This window comes from Otolemur garnettii, unplaced genomic scaffold, assembly GCF_000181295.1.
Source record: "Otolemur garnettii isolate 467f Iridium unplaced genomic scaffold, OtoGar3 scaffold00039, whole genome shotgun sequence".
Lineage (NCBI taxonomy): Eukaryota > Metazoa > Chordata > Mammalia > Primates > Galagidae > Otolemur > Otolemur garnettii.
Genome location: NW_003852434.1, coordinates 8,881,607 through 8,897,383, shown reverse-complemented (window position 1 = coordinate 8,897,383; position 15,777 = coordinate 8,881,607). Strand labels below are relative to the sequence as shown.

At 37.5% G+C, this 15,777-nt stretch overlaps 1 protein-coding gene across 1 annotated transcript in view; it reads left to right on the top strand.

Moving 5' to 3' along the window:
• Nucleotides 1-15,777, top strand: part of CUNH4orf22 (chromosome unknown C4orf22 homolog) — a 486,210-nt gene that overhangs the window by 46,870 nt on the left and 423,563 nt on the right. The gene's annotated exons all lie outside the window — the stretch shown is intronic.

The following is a 15,777-nucleotide window of genomic DNA, read 5'->3' as shown; positions in this document are numbered from 1 at the left end:
GAATGATCACAGTCTTTGGTAAAACTAGCAAACTCTTTGGTTAAAGTGAAAACAATCTAATAAATAAGCTTGGTGAAAGCCCATCTTATCAGGAATGTTTCAGGTGTGCATGTGAACATGTTTAAGTTGGGTTTTTGCCAAAGTACACAAAAGAAAGGGATCACTCAGTCAACAGCTACATACTACATATAGTAAAATGTTGATCACATCAGTTAACCACCAAAGACAGTTCGGGATTCCCAGAGCTTTTGGCTTTCTTTTTTAAAATTTGACTTTTAAAAACAGTCTGATATTTAACATGTTTTCTGTTTCTACATTAATTTTATCTGATGTATTCAACGCTTATTTAATAGAGATTATCTTAGTTTTATTCAAAGGGAATTATAAAAGAGAAAAGATGTTGTAATTATTAGTTGTTTACTATTATAGTATATGTTAATATGATCATTACGTTATGGTTTGCTATGTTTTCTAGATATAGTTTTCTCAATATAGTTTTTATGTTGGGATATGGAGTTTCCTTTCTTTTTTTTTAATTAAGTCATTTGTACATAGATTATAAATATATTTATGCCATTATGGGATTCAATGTGTTGATTATTTGTACAAATTGGAGTGCTTATATCCTACTAAACGACATAGCCTTCACCTCATTTACCCAATTACAGGATTAAGACATTTGTGGTCTACACCTGATAGATCCAACTTGTACTTGCAATATGCTCCTTAGGTGTGATCCTCCTACTAACCCTCCCTCTATGGACCCACCCGCCTCCCTCCCTGCTCCCTCCCCTTCCCTCCTTCATCCTAGGCTATAGTTATGTTTCAGTTTTTATATGCATGTGTGGGGATATGGAGTTTTCTAACAGTTTCTAAAAGGAATGAAGAAGAAAGAGTATCCGCTGTTCTTTATCTTCAGGAAACAAAGGAGAGGAAAGAATTTCTGCTGTTCTCCCTCCTCGAAGAAAAAGTCAATCTAAAAGCTAGGAGGTAGTTGAATTTAGGTCCGACATGTTCAAATTTTCAGAGATTTAGTTAGTACTGTGTCGTCTGGAATTTCCCAAACTTAACTGTTCATTAGAGCCTTCTGGGTAGGCCTCTTGCTAAAATGGATTCTTGGGTCCCCTCACCCTACTAAATCAGAATCTCCAGGGGAAATGGCCTGGGCCTCGATGTTTAATAAGCACTGCAGGTGAGCCATATGCTGACACAAATTTAACAGACGCTTTGGCTCACTTCTTGGGGGCAGGACACAATTATATAAAAGGGACTTTATCTAACAAATGAAATCAGTGCAACCTGGTTCTTTGCACCCTCAATGAACACCCAACAATAAAAAAAAAAATAAAAATTAACAAACACTGGATAGTGGGAAAGAGCAAGGGTTTTAGATCAGAATGTCTGAATTAGAATCTTGATCTCACCACTTCTTAGCGAGGTACTGTGGGGAAAGGACCGACATCAGGAAGCCCCATTTACTCGTCTGTGAATTGAGGACAGTGGGAATCCCCACCAAGCGAGGTGCCGTCTGGAGTAGATGAGATGTTACACTCTGTCAAATATTCTGCACAATACCTGGAACCAGGTAAACATTTAATAACTATTAGCTATTATAAGTCGCAGCATAAGATTGAGAGCATATGCAAATACATTTTCTCAAAGGAATGGAATCCACTAACCAGTTTAGAAACGTTGGATATTACTTAGTGTGGGAATTACATGGACCGACAAGTTGTCTTTCAGCTTTATGATACTAAAGTCTTTCCTAGGCTTTTCCCTAAAGAAAAGGTACATATATGTCACATATATTCCAGTGTTTAATGTAATATTCTTCTGAAGTTATATATTGCAATAGAGCAAAAGCGATTTTTCAATATTGTTTATACATTACTTATAAATACGTATGCATGGAAAGTGTGTTACATACATGTAAATTAGTTTTAGTCTGTAGCCCAGTGGTTGTTGACATTTAAAATTACCTAACCAGGAATCCCTCAGTCTAAGGGGAGTCAGCATTTGGAAAAAAGGGAATTATTTCACTCTAAAAGAGAAAGTTTATAGACTTATTAATTACCCTAAGTGATGGTAGGTTCAATTCTTCTTTGATGAAACCTGGAGTTTTCAAGCTATGTGGACGAGGGAAAAGTTTTATAGGCACTTTTACTTTTGCATGGCTTGGGCAGAAAAATTAGGAGCAGCCGGCAGCTTGAGCTGTGTGGGCAGCGCAGGTGGGGAGTTTCCGTGAGTCCTTTACTGTTGCTGAAGGGGAAGCAGTTGCTTGACGTAACCAGGCCCTCAGAAGCCCGTGATGTCTCTGAGTTCATCTTTATCACATGAAGAGCTTGTTGAGAGCTCAAGGGCAAGTGAGGACTTCACTGGGGTTTATAGGACCAGATTGTGCTATTCTAGGTCCATTGGTAGGTTCGTGGCTGAGGCACCCATAACAGAAGGAAGACTAACAAGAGAAAAGCACACACAATTTTTTAATATAAATTTTACGTGGAAGAGGATCCTGTGTCAATGAAGACCCAAAGAGATAGGTTAACCTGTGTATTTTTCTGCTTAGGGTTGATGGGCGAGTAGTTGTGAAAGTATGATTGGATCAGGTGGGCATCATCTCCTGGTAACAAAGTGAGGAGGAGGGCTTAGCAAGTCCTGTTTCTTTAGGTTCTTGTCGATGTCCCTGTGATTTCAGAGATAAGGCTGTTTCTTTCCTCTGAATATAGGGAAGAGGCTTCTCACAGGAGGGTCTCGTGCCCTGCTCTGGGTGAGAAGGGTGAAGGGAACTTGAGGAAGACACCTTCCTGCTTCTGCCGTTTCCTCAAACTTCAAGCTGCCATATTTTGGAGATGCATGTCCTGAACTTCATCAACACTTGCTCGCTGTAAATGTTTGCTCACATGTCAGGATTTATTGTGTTTCTGGCTTTCTTAAGTACTCTGATTGCGAGCTGTAGAGGAGGATGCTTTTAGCACACTGAAGGACGTTCCTCTATCTGTAATTATTAGTCTCTAGGTATACTTTTGGATTTGTTTCTTTTTTCATTCAGTTCCAGGAGTTTGGGGTCTCGTATTTTGCAGCTGTATTGCCTGGTGCGTATTCACCTCCGTTTGCTGTCTTCTGACTGATTCTCTCATCACCACAGAATGTCTCTTTGTCTCTGGTAATTTTCTTTGCTCTGAGCTCTATTTTATCTGTTATTAATATAGTCTTACTTCTGTTTTCCTTTGATTAATGTTTCCGTGATATACATGTTCCATCCTATTACGTTACATGTGAAATGAGTTTCTTGTAGGCACCATATGAGTGAACCATGGTGTTTTATACACTCAGCCAATTTCTGTCTTCTAATTGGAACAATGAAACATTTACATATAGTGTAACACTGACATATTAGAATGTATGTTTTTTCTGTTTGTTTTCTTTTTCCTGTTTTCCTATAGAGTTTTAGAATTCCATTTGGAGTTACCTGTGTTGTTTGTGAGTATATATTTTTGTACAGCTTTTATAGTGGTTGCTGTAGGTACTACTCATCATGATCTACTGGTATAATCATTGTTCTAACTCAAGTGAAGTACAAGAAGCCTTACTTCACTTTCGTCCCCTTATAGTATAATTGTTTGTAGTACAATTGTCTTAAATATCTTTTCTAGATATATTCAGAACCACATCCGATAGTGTTATGATTTTGATTTCAATCATCAAGTATCTCCTAACAGTTTTGCCCCTTCTTTGCTTTATTCTGGCTTAACTACCCACCTTCCCTGTGTATTCCTTACAAAACAAGTCGCAGGTGAAGAGCTGTAGATGGTGTCATACCAGTGCCGCTCGGGTGAGCCCAGGAACTTTAAAATAGGTACCATCTCCATAGGGTTAGGGTAAGGGATAAGGTCAAGTTCAGTGGGGAGAAGAGCAGTATTTTGGTTCCTGACAGTTGTTTTTTTCCTGAAGTCTTTTTGTCATTTAGTTCAGGTCTGAGCTGGGAGAAATTTGGCATTATTATTCAAAGAAGTACAAAATGTGTTCCAAAAAATATATAACAATTAAGAGTTAGTTTCTATTATTCAATAACTGTATCCTGGCTTCAGGGCTGATGCTAATACACATTATGTCTGGGAAAGTTAAGAGAAAATGCCCCCATTGGAGGAAGAATTGCAAACATGTGTCCACTTCTCAGGTCATTACAGCCCCACAATATGTAGGCTGGATTTTCTGCACTTTAGTCTCCCAGCAGGGCCCTTTCATGCTGTTTCAAACTGCTTCTCTGTTACCTGTGACTCTGTCCTTCCCCCCTTAATTCTTAAAAGTAAATCAGAGATAACCTTTATTGGATTTGAGTATAAAAATATATGTCTTGTTCTAAACAACATTTCCAAAGAAACTTGTTCAGCTATTACTTTTCTTTTATACTGATAGCTAGGCTTCTTCCAAGAGGAAGAAAATGTAGACTGAATATAGAGTTATTTCCATTCAAAATTGAGTATTAAAGTAATTGTTCTTACTGAGCGTGTCATAAATAAAATAGTTTCCTACAATAAGTCACAGATATTTTGAGAAAAAGAGGACTTCGTGGACAAAAGAATTTGAGGAAATGCTATATAATCTATCCCATTTTCATATATTACATAATATATGAAATAAAATATTTTTCATATATTACATACATACAGTAACAACTGTGAAAAGTTGTATAGCAAAGAAACACCTGCTTAACTTGGTTTAATTCAGTATTTCTCATGTTTATTTAGCTATATAATTGATTTTCATTAACAAAATATTATTTTACTTTGAATATCACCAGTCAATGATTTTTGGTCTATTAATATCTATTAAATATAATTTTAGCTTGGGAAATATACATTTAAAATAATTTATTTGGCACCTACTGTGAGTGGGATATGATTGCCATGCACTGAGAGAATTAATCTTTCTTTACCTTCTAAAGGTAGTAACACATCTCTAACCTTACTACTTACCTCTGTGGGAAATCTTCTTGTTCTGCGTCCTATGGACCTTTTCAAGTTTTCGTGAATGGCATGAAGATTTCCAAAATTGTGTGTGGCCTTTTGTGATTGATTGAATATCTCTGTAGAAAGGGCTCATTGTTTTAAAATTAGGACTTCAAAGAGTTATATGAACCCTAAAAGATTAAGATGCACTCTTCTATAGGAGGTAATTGCCACTGTTACATTATTTTTCCTTTCCCAAATCAAGGAGCTGCATTAAAATAACAATTTAGATATCTACACAAGAAAAAAATACATTGTAGTACATTGAAGGCATTTAGGACGTTTTGTTTTAACTGCCTATAATGCTTAGAATTTCTTAATTTTTAGATAGTTAATAGCATATTTGAACTTTATTTTTCTTTATTGCTTCAGATTCCTGATGTCTATTAATTGTTATCTGTTAATATTAATTCACAAATGGTCACTATATAGCTACCATCTGCCACATACTAGATACTATTAAATGAGAGTACCATTATCAGAAAGTTTTAAGGAAAGCTTTTAATTTGAACTTTTTTATTTCTCAGGAGATAACTAATATGATTAATATGCTAGACAGCAAGCCACTGCAGAAACCAGAAACCTCAAAAGGATGAGTTTTAAAAAGAATACAAAAACAAGGCTGGGTGCCGTGGCTCATGCCTGTAATCCTAGCACTCTGGAAGGCTGAGGCAGGTGGATCATCTGAGCTCAGGATTCAAGACCAGCCTGAGCAAGAGTGAAACCCCATCTTTATTGAAAATAGAAAAATTAGCAGGGTGTGGTGGCAGCTCTTGTAGACCCAGCTACTTGGGAGTCTGAGGTTAGAGGATTGCTTGAGCCCAAGAGTTTCAGGTTGCTGTGAGCTATGATGCTAAGGCACACTACTCAGAGCAACAGGGTGAGACTCTGTGTCAATAAATAAATAGAATAGAATACAAAAACAAAAGCGGAAAACCAAAACCTAAAAGGGGTGGGGGGAGTGACAAGTTTTGAGCATGGTGTGCTGAGTTGTCCTGTACCTACCTCAGCCTTGGTTTTGTTACTTTTTGAGCATCTATGCTTTTCTTTTCTTTTTCCTTCCTTCTTTCTTTCTTTTCTTTTTTTGCAGTTTTTGGCTGGGGCTGGGTTTGAACCTGCCCCCTCCAATATATGGGGCTGGCACCTACTCCTTGAGGCACAGGTGCCGCCCACATCTATTCTTTTCTTTCTTTCTTTCTTTTTTTTTTTTTTGCGTCTATCCCATTGCTGTTTCCTTTGCATCTATATTACAGTCTGTATCTGTAATGGCTTCCCATTAGTTTCTAGTTTAATTCTTAGTTTTATTAAGATTTTTCATTCATTCTGCTAATATCCCTATCCCTTCAATATCTTTTATAAAAAGTCTATTCTAAATTGAAAAGAGGCAGGGGTTATTCTTTATCTGTATTGTATAAAGTTATGTAGGCAGGGTTTTACGTCACGGTGTAATTTTAATAGTGTAGGTAACTTGCACAGGAATGGGGACTGTTGGGGATGTAGAATCTAAACCTTGATTTTGGTTGCTTCATGTTTTAACCAGCTGAATTAATTACTCTAGGAAAATAATGCACGACCATAGTAAGATATGAAGAAAATGGTTTCCTTGGGGGAAAAACTAACTAATTATGGTGAAAATATTAGAGCAGGAACAACACTGTGTGCTTTTAAAGTGAAATCACAAATAGAGACAAACTAATATTTCCTGGCTTACTGACACTCTGTACACAACGTGTGTGTTTTTCTTGGCTTTAAACATTTTTTCCCACTAAATCAGATTCATTCCATTTGGCAAGATTTTTAGAAAGAATATGAGGTTATTTGTGGGATGAGTATTTGACAAGTTCACACAATTGTGCAGTTCAGAGTTCAAAGTTGAAATCATAGTACTGTTTTTCTTGACGAGCTCTCTGGCAAATTGCCTATGAAAATGCTGGTGGGTTTCCATGCATCCCACCCAGTATTCAACTAATACCGTAAAATCATTCATTGGCTGGGATTAACTAGTTGCTCCAAAGTTATTTATCTGAGTAATATGACTCTTTACTGGCCTCGTTGAAACAGGAAGGGCACCATACTCAAGTACTCTTTTGCTTAAAAATTGGAGAGAAAATACACATTATCTCTAAGGATATGAAATACTTCATGCAATTATGTTATTTGTAAAATATGCTTACAGAAACACTTAATCTATATATCTTAGTATCAAATCTAATTAAGAACTTCCCAGAAATGTTTCTGCTTTAACTTCATTTGATGACATGCTCCGGTTGAATTCCTACTGTGCCAGCAACATTCTATGCTTATTAATTTATTTTAGTATTTATGTTGGAATTTTGTCATTCTGAACTGCGAACTCAACTTTATGGAAATTTTATAAAGCATTCAGAAAGTGTAGGCTCTGATTTGTTGTTAGAATGTTAGTCTAAAATTTTAAGAACATGCGTATTCTCTGAAACGTTTAATAGCTAAGTGATTCTAATGGAGTTCTTCAGTGTCTTTTAATAAAATCAAATAACGCTTTTTGAAAGAAGTTGATGTGGGGTTAAGAACTATAATTTGCAATGTGTCATTGCAAACACTAGTGTAAAATGGTATGGAAAGTGCGCAAAGCTTAGTTAAAATAAATCTGGATGCTGAAGAGGGAATTAGAAATGCACATTTTAATTTTTTCCCCGAGTTTCTATATGCTATCACTGTTTCTGAATTTTGTATTGAAATTGTTGCCATGTAAAACATGAAGATTTATAGCAATGTTCTATATTTCCTTTTCATTAACAGGCATTTTACTATCATAAAACATTTTTAATTTTGTCTCATTTTGGACTTTTATTTTCATAAATGAAATTCATTCATCAATATATTTTATTGCACATGAATTATGTACCAGGCACTCTTTTGAGAATTTATCAATAACAAAGGCAGAAACAATTCCCGCCATAACAGAGTCTCACTGCAGTGATGTTGAGCGCAATGAAACAGAAACATCCGGGAGCTAATTCTCAGTCCTCCTCTTAGTCTGTTTGCTGGCAGCATGTGGCACAGAGGATCTTTCTACTTTGTGACACTTTCTCCACTTAGCTTTGTGATTCTCTTAGGTTTTCTTCTTTGACTATCCATTCTCAACATTCTTGTCTTGTTCCTCCTCATCTTCCTAATTTCTCAATGCTGAAGTGTCCTGGAGCTCAGTCCCAGAACATCTCCTGCTTGCCTTCACTGCAACCTTGATTTGGGTCACAAGGATTTATGATGACATATTTACTAGTATGGCTTTTAATTCGCTCTCCTAACAACTGCCTACTCACTGGTTTTCCACTCAGACCTCTCCCTCAAACTCTTCATTGAACTGTCGACTCTGCGCCTCCTCTTGACTGCCTAATACACATGACCTCCTGGGCATCCTTTCAAATCGCTAATCCTGCAGGGTTTCCATTTCAGTGAATGGCAACCTCAGCTGAACCTCTAGGACTCCTCATTGGCTTCTTTCTCTCCCACCTGTCTCTAATCCATTGCCTTTTGACTTCCATAGTCCGAGCTTCCTTGTCTTTAGCCATTCTAGCTTTTTCTCTGGTACTTCAAATATTGTCCAGCCTCAGAGCCTTTTTTAGCCTGGGAATCTTGTCTCCCAGATCCCCTCCCTCCCCAGCTTACTCCTTCACATTGTTTAGGATTTATTCTCCTAATTAACCTCATTCAGACCTCCCTCACTAATCTATTCAAAAATCACTCCACCTTTCCCTCCTATCGGCCGTCTCCTCCTTATCTGTTCCCCTGCTAAGTTTCCCTTCTTGTGATTTGCCCTGTGTAACATCCTATGTATTTTACTTCCTTTGCAGTGATGTTAGCTCCCTCCCCGACTAGATTGTGAGCTCCATGGGCAGGGATTTTTATGTTTCATTTTGTATCTGTAATGGCATCTGGCACACAGTAGGTCCTCAATAGAATGTGGGGCTCCAGTAGCAGAGGAACCACATCCTCCCCCCTTCCTTATCTCCTTTGTCTCATTCTCTGCTTGCCTCCCTCTCTCCTTCCCCTGCCCCCTTCCTCCCAGTGAGCTATGATCAGCCCACTGCACTTCAGCCTGGGCAAGAGAGCACGACCTTTTCTTGTAAAGAAACTGTGTGCTCCCAAAAACGATCTGTGGTGATAGCTAAATTCTGCTCTTAGGAATGGAAAGATAAAACAGTAAAACACTGCAGAAAAATACAAATAATACTTTGCCTCAGAAAATAAGAGTAAAGCTCCAACTTTTGCTTTTCTCAGTTTCTCAAAACTCTAAATGAATTTTTATTCTTCAAACAAAAGCACCAGTGACTACTGATGGTTGTAACAACGAGTTCATATAGTTACATTGATTTAAGTACTTGAAAAAAATTCCTATTTTAAGCAAATAATTGCATCACAATTTTAATAAAATCTTAAGTATAGAGCAACCGGTTACCAATTTTGAGTGTATAAAATTTCTCTAAGTAAATACCAATTAACTCATTTGCTCTTGGAATAACTTTCTGATTCAAGCAAATTGAAAAGAGGATATCCAATTTTTGTATTTTATTTATAATTATAAAATTATTTTTAAAGGAAAATATTTAGAAAAGCATTATTATCTGTATAATTATTGGGAATTTTGTTGAAAATTTTCTTGATTATTATGTTCATAACCTTTATAAGGTGTATCCAATACTTTAAATTACCAGTATCATCAAGAAAAATTCTTCCAACCTCTTTTATGAGGAGAACATACATTGTAATTTAAAAAAAAAAGTCTCTTTGGTGTCTAATAGCATATGTTTAGCAAAGATTTGTTAACTGGTCAGGTTGTTTATTCTTTCATTCAGCAACTATTTACCAAATGCCTATTATGTAAAAGGAATTTAATGTAAACAGTAAGCTGTACATTTACATTTAGTTATATTACAATTTTTATTTTGTATATTATCCCTTGGAAAATATAAATGTCATTAGAGCAGCAGCTGTTTATAAAATAATGCTCTAGTCAATTTAATTCTTTTTGTTCTTATAAATATTGGTTCACAGTACACCAACATATCAGATTCAACAAGTCACTTGCTTTAAAGTTGTAGAAAAATGACTTTTTGTTCCCTGATATCCATTTACCCTTTTTCCCTGAATGAAAGGACTTGTGTCACAGCAGGGCATGTGGCTATGGAGCAAAGTCTATATTTTTCCAAGGTCCTTTGGAGTTTACTTGTGCAACTTCTGGACGTGTCCTTAAAGGAAAGAAATGTTGCTTTTTTGCCTTCCTTTTCTTTTCTTTTACTTTAAAAAGTGTTTGTGGTGATGAGTTATTTTGCACCGTGTAGATAAGAGGAATATCTTAGACATGACGAAGTCAGATGATAAAAAGAGCCCGAGTCTCTCATAAAAGCCCTGAGCTATCACCTTGAGACTGCAATGAGGAAGGCTATACCTCTATTTACTTATGTACTGTACGTGAGTGTCCGTAACACATTCCAAAGCTACATCCTAATTAAGTCAGAATTTGGTGCTAGAAGTGAGGTCCTTGAAAAGGCATGACGTAGATATGCAGCATACTATGTTTGGCAGTCGGGAGGCAGGGGAAGAGACCCAGATATTGGAGTCTGAAAAGCTGACTGACCCCTAAGGAGGCTGAGGCGAGGCACTGGCAAAATTGAAAGGCAGACCACGTGCCAAGGGGGACCAAACCCTAGGAGGCATCACAGGAAAGCAGGAGAATTTTAAGGTACTGATTGCTTCTTGCTCATCCAGAAAAATCTAATGACAAAGACGAAGTTGGTCATGAGGCAGCCAGTGTGCAGGCGGCGGTGGACAGAAAGAGAGTTCTGTTAAGAAAGACTTTTGTGCTGGGTAAGCAAAATAATTTCACTGAGAATCCTATAATTTGAGACATTTAAGGGTTCAGAATGTGAATTCTTTCTGTACTCCAAACCAAAGGAATTATAATTGGGGGCTTCAAAGCCACTGCCTGAGTAGGAGATAAGCTCGATGCCTTGCCAGATTTGGAAGCCAGACCAGAGGCAAAATCAAATTAAGGGTATTTTTTTCCACCCAGTGTAAATGGTCCCGATACCCTGGATATGTCTTCCATCCAACGGGGAGGTGAGCGAAGCCCGTAGGGTAATAGGGAAAAGACAAGCATCTTTAAGCTTAAAAACTACATTTGATTAGATATGTGGCTGTAGTTACTTACACATGGAACTAATCCAGAACAAATTGCCTGGAAGCTTACTAAGTTTTGGAGGAAATTGTGTGGATAAGAAACAACAATATGGTCCACAAAAGCCTGTAATTGTTGAACCTCTAAGGAAATCCTTAGGCTGCCAAAGTTGGACCAGCAAGAAACTGGCTACAAAAGCATTACAGTTTCCAAGAAGAGTAATCTCCATAAAGTCTATTTGATTCATGGCAAGGGAGGAAAAAGATGGGAAAGCACCTTTCATAGGGTTGAATTAAGGGCTTTGGGGGAAAATGGACATTTCATCAAAGAAAAATCAGGGGCTTCCAGATGTGCCTAACCAAGGGACTTCCTCCAAGGTTGGATCAGGAAATATTTGTAATTCCTACCTAGTGGGATGTGACTATTACCACAGTAATAAAAGTGACTACTACGTGTTTACCAATCCCCGTTTGCTCAGAGGGGCAGTTTAGATCGCTACATTGAATTTCCTTGTAAGTCTTAAGTATGTTTGGGACAGATAAACTTATATTTTAGTTTATAGGTTGCCAAACCATGAGGCTCCATATCCATTCTTAATGCATAGGGCTGCACATTCCCAGATGTCAGAGACGTTTTGCTGGTTGCAGTAATTGGTTAAACTTTGGGGCCTCTCTTTTTTTTTTTTTAATTTTATTTTTTTATTAGATCATAATTGTGTACATTAATTCTATCATAGGATACAGTGTGTTTATTCCATATGCAGCTTGGAAAACTCTTATCCAACTGGCTAACATAGCCATCATGTCTTTCTCATAATTGTTGTGTTAAGACATTTATATTCAACCTTTAGACAAATTCACATGTACCCTAATAGGATAAATTATAGGCATGATCCCCACAATATCATTCTCTTCACCCATCCTCCCCCCTCTGCTTCCCCCCTCCCCTTTCCCGGTAGTCTAGGGCTCCATTTGGATTGTAGCTTTAGCCACAAAGAAAAATGGAGACTTTGCCTCCTTCATGTTTACATGGATGGAGCTGGAAAATGTCCTCCTTAGCAAAGTATCTCAAGAATGGAAGAAAAAGTATCCAATGTACTCAACATTATTATGAAACTAATTGTTAGCTATGTTAAGAAAGCTACAATCCAAATGGGGCCTCTCTTTGGGGAAGTGACACGTATGTTCTCCGTGAAGGAAAGAGATTGTGCATGGATATTCGAGTTGCCACATGGATAGACTGAGACAAAGACTGTTACTGGGGCTCACATTTCCATTCCCTCTTTCGTTCACAATGACATACTTCTTGGTTTTTAGCTAAACACAGGACTGGCCAAAAATAAAATGTTTTATTGCCTTCTTTGAAGTTAGATGTGGCTATGTGACTTATAACTGACCAATGGGAAGTGAGGACATTTAGTGGACCAAAAATCTGGAATGTCTTTAAAAGGAAAGCGAGTTGTCTTTCTGACACCTTTTCTCCCTGCTACTTTTTGGAAATAAGGGATGGAGCTATTTTGGAATTAGAGATAAGGATGATTTTGAGGGGAAGGTAGAATGAAAAGATATGTACTTTTATCCTGGGGTAACGTTGTGTAGGAGGGGCCCTCATGCTACACCTGATTACTTATATATAGAGGGAGACACAAGTGTAAAATAAACCTTCTATCATATTGAAAGTGTTGGTACTTGGGGTTTTATAACAGTCAGCTATTTCTGCATAACAAACAATATTAAAATCTTGGTGACATACAAAAATAAGCATTTATTACTCAGATTTTTGGGGTTTCTTGAGACAGCTCTGTTTTGTATTCCCATCATCTGGGAAGTTTTGCTCCACACGTCTTTCATTCTTCCCCCGAGACCATAAAGCCAGCCAAAGTGTGCATGTTGCTTGTAGTTAAGAGTTGTGATGGCCAGATGAATGACTGTGCTGGACGGTCCTCCACGTATCTTATGCAACTGAACGTTGTCTAGGTGAAAGGAAAGTTGAGGTGATGTTTCTTAGGTGTTATTTAATATTGTATTGAGGGGAATTGAATGACAGTATGTTATTACTACTACTGGTGTATATGTACAAAGTTCTGTTATTTTGCTATTTGTCTCTCTAGAACTGTAAAAGGTCTGAGATTTTACCCTACTTACATACTGGTAATAAGTTGTGTGTGTGTGTTGTACATATAAATATTACCATGGATGCTGGCAAGGGACCAAGACTCCTGGGTTTGAGATGAAGGATAATTTATGAGGCACCTATTCTTTGAGCCCCAGTTTCCATAAGGGGCTGTAATGACCGTGATACCTGTACCTTCCATGAGTTGCCCTATAGGAGAGGAATCCTTAGAGCCAGAGAGCCCCGAAATTTTTATAATGGCAGGAATCATGCCTGCTTTTCCTAGGTCCATCTTCCAAAGCTGTAGGATACTGTATCTTCTAAGGGGGTTCACTATGCAGACATCCTTGAAAAGATATTCTGAAACAGAAGACGGTATGTCTGTTAGCCGCCTGTGTAGAAATGCAAAAGACTCAAGAGAGAATGGTTTTCCCAACTCCTCTTGCCAAAGTCCTTAGTGATGTTCTAATTTTTATTTTAATGGGCTCATCTGTCTCCTTACCCAGTTTAGGCTTCTCGGCAGCTTATAGCACTAGTGTCATTGCCATTTTGACTTCAGTTATATAGTTTCCTCTAGGTTTACTTCTTCCGCAAACTTTTAATGTTTTCTTTCCTTGACTCCTGGGCACCGAGCAAGCTCCAAGTCGTCTTATAGGCCTGAGAAGCAACCAGAACAGAAACAGCAGCTTTGCTTTTATGACCTGTGGAGTCTAGTTGAGGAAGTTACGTAATAAACATGACAAATAAGTAAAAAATGTGCAATGCGTTTGATGGTGGCAAGTGCAAAGGGGACAATGAGTACAGGAAAAAGGAATAGGGAAATGAGGAGATTAGGGTGGGGTTCCATGGGAGACCAAAGATCTCAACAAGAACATCGGAGTAAAAACCTGAAGGAAGTAAGCCAGTCCTGATGCTGTCGGGCAGTGTGGATGGCCGATCCATCAGGAGATGCAAAGGCCTTGACCCTGCTGGGGCCAGCGTGCCTGAGACGGGACAAGGAGGCTCGTCTTGTTTATCTGTTTCATTCCCACCTTCCAGGGCTCATCCCAACACTGAAAATACAGATTTACTCTTTTTCTTCTGAAGATATGTGTGCATGTGTTTACATGCCTGTGTGTTTACCTTCTTTGTCCGTGTGTGAAGGGTAAGGTATAGAATTTCCCAAAAGGTTGGCTAGTTTTTCTAAGGCAATTTATTGAATTGTTTTTTTAATCTACTGATTTGAAATGTTACCTTTGCCATGAAATAAATTCATATCTAATTAAAGCTTATTTTCAACTCTTTGGTTCAATTCATCTGTTTGTCTATTTGTTTGTTAATCTATTAATATACCGATGTAATTATTGCAATTTCTACTTTTAGAAATTTCTCAACAATCCCTGTTATTTTTCTAAGTGAAATTTATGATCTTTATGTGAGCTTCAACATGTCTAGATATTTTATGTTTAATAATTTATATTGCATGAGATAAAATTGGCAAGTGTATATGAAGTCATCCCATTCAACACAGTGGTTTGTTTGTTCATTCATTTAAATATTATTTTATGTTCTTCAAGAAGTGCTCAAAGTATAATAACGTCTTTCTGATTACTGGGCTTATACCTATGCCTTTTTCTTTTTCATTGCTACTAAGTAGACTTATTTTCTCTTTTATAGTGTCTCAAAAGTGCTTAAAAATCCACCCGTTAAGGTAGTTCCTCATTCCTTTCTTTTGTGTTATTTTGGTAAAGAACTATAGTATTTGCAGTTATTTTAAATTTGTCTTTTTCCTTCCTATATTTATATCACTATTTCTTTTTATTATATGCTTTTGTTTTTGTTAGTACATTTATAACAGTATTAAATTATAGTTATGATTATAAAAATCATACTTTTTTTACTTGAAAGAAAATGTACTTAGGGCATTATCAAGTACAGTGTGATTAGATTATTTGTTTTGAGCCATTTTTTAATAAGATTAAGCAAATATCGGGGGCAGCACCTGTAGCTCACATGAGTAGGGTGCCGGCTCCATATACTGGAGGTGGTGGGTTGAAACCCATCCCTGGCCAAAAACTGCAAGAAAAAGATTAAGCAAATATCTATTGTGCTACTAAAAGTTAAAAAATTCAAGAACAAAAGATGAATTTAGTTAAATGTATTTGTTGCTATCTGTTGTTACTATGGTTTATTATGCTAATGAAGTTCCCATTGCTGAGTCACGCAGTCACAGAGATGAGTGTGTGTGTGTGTGTCTATGTGTGTGGGGGTGCGTTTGCATGTATGAGTGTCTATGTGTGTGGGGGTGCGTTTGCATGTATGAGTGTGTATGTGTGTGGGGGTGTGTTTGCATGTATGAGTGTGTATATGTGTGTCTGTGTGTGGGGGTGTGTTGCATGTATGAATGTGTATATGTGTGTGGGGTGGTGCGTTTGCATGTATGAGTGTGTATGTGTGTGTCTGTGTGGGGGTGCATTTGCATGTATGAGTGTGTATGTGTGTGTCTATGTGTGGGGGTGC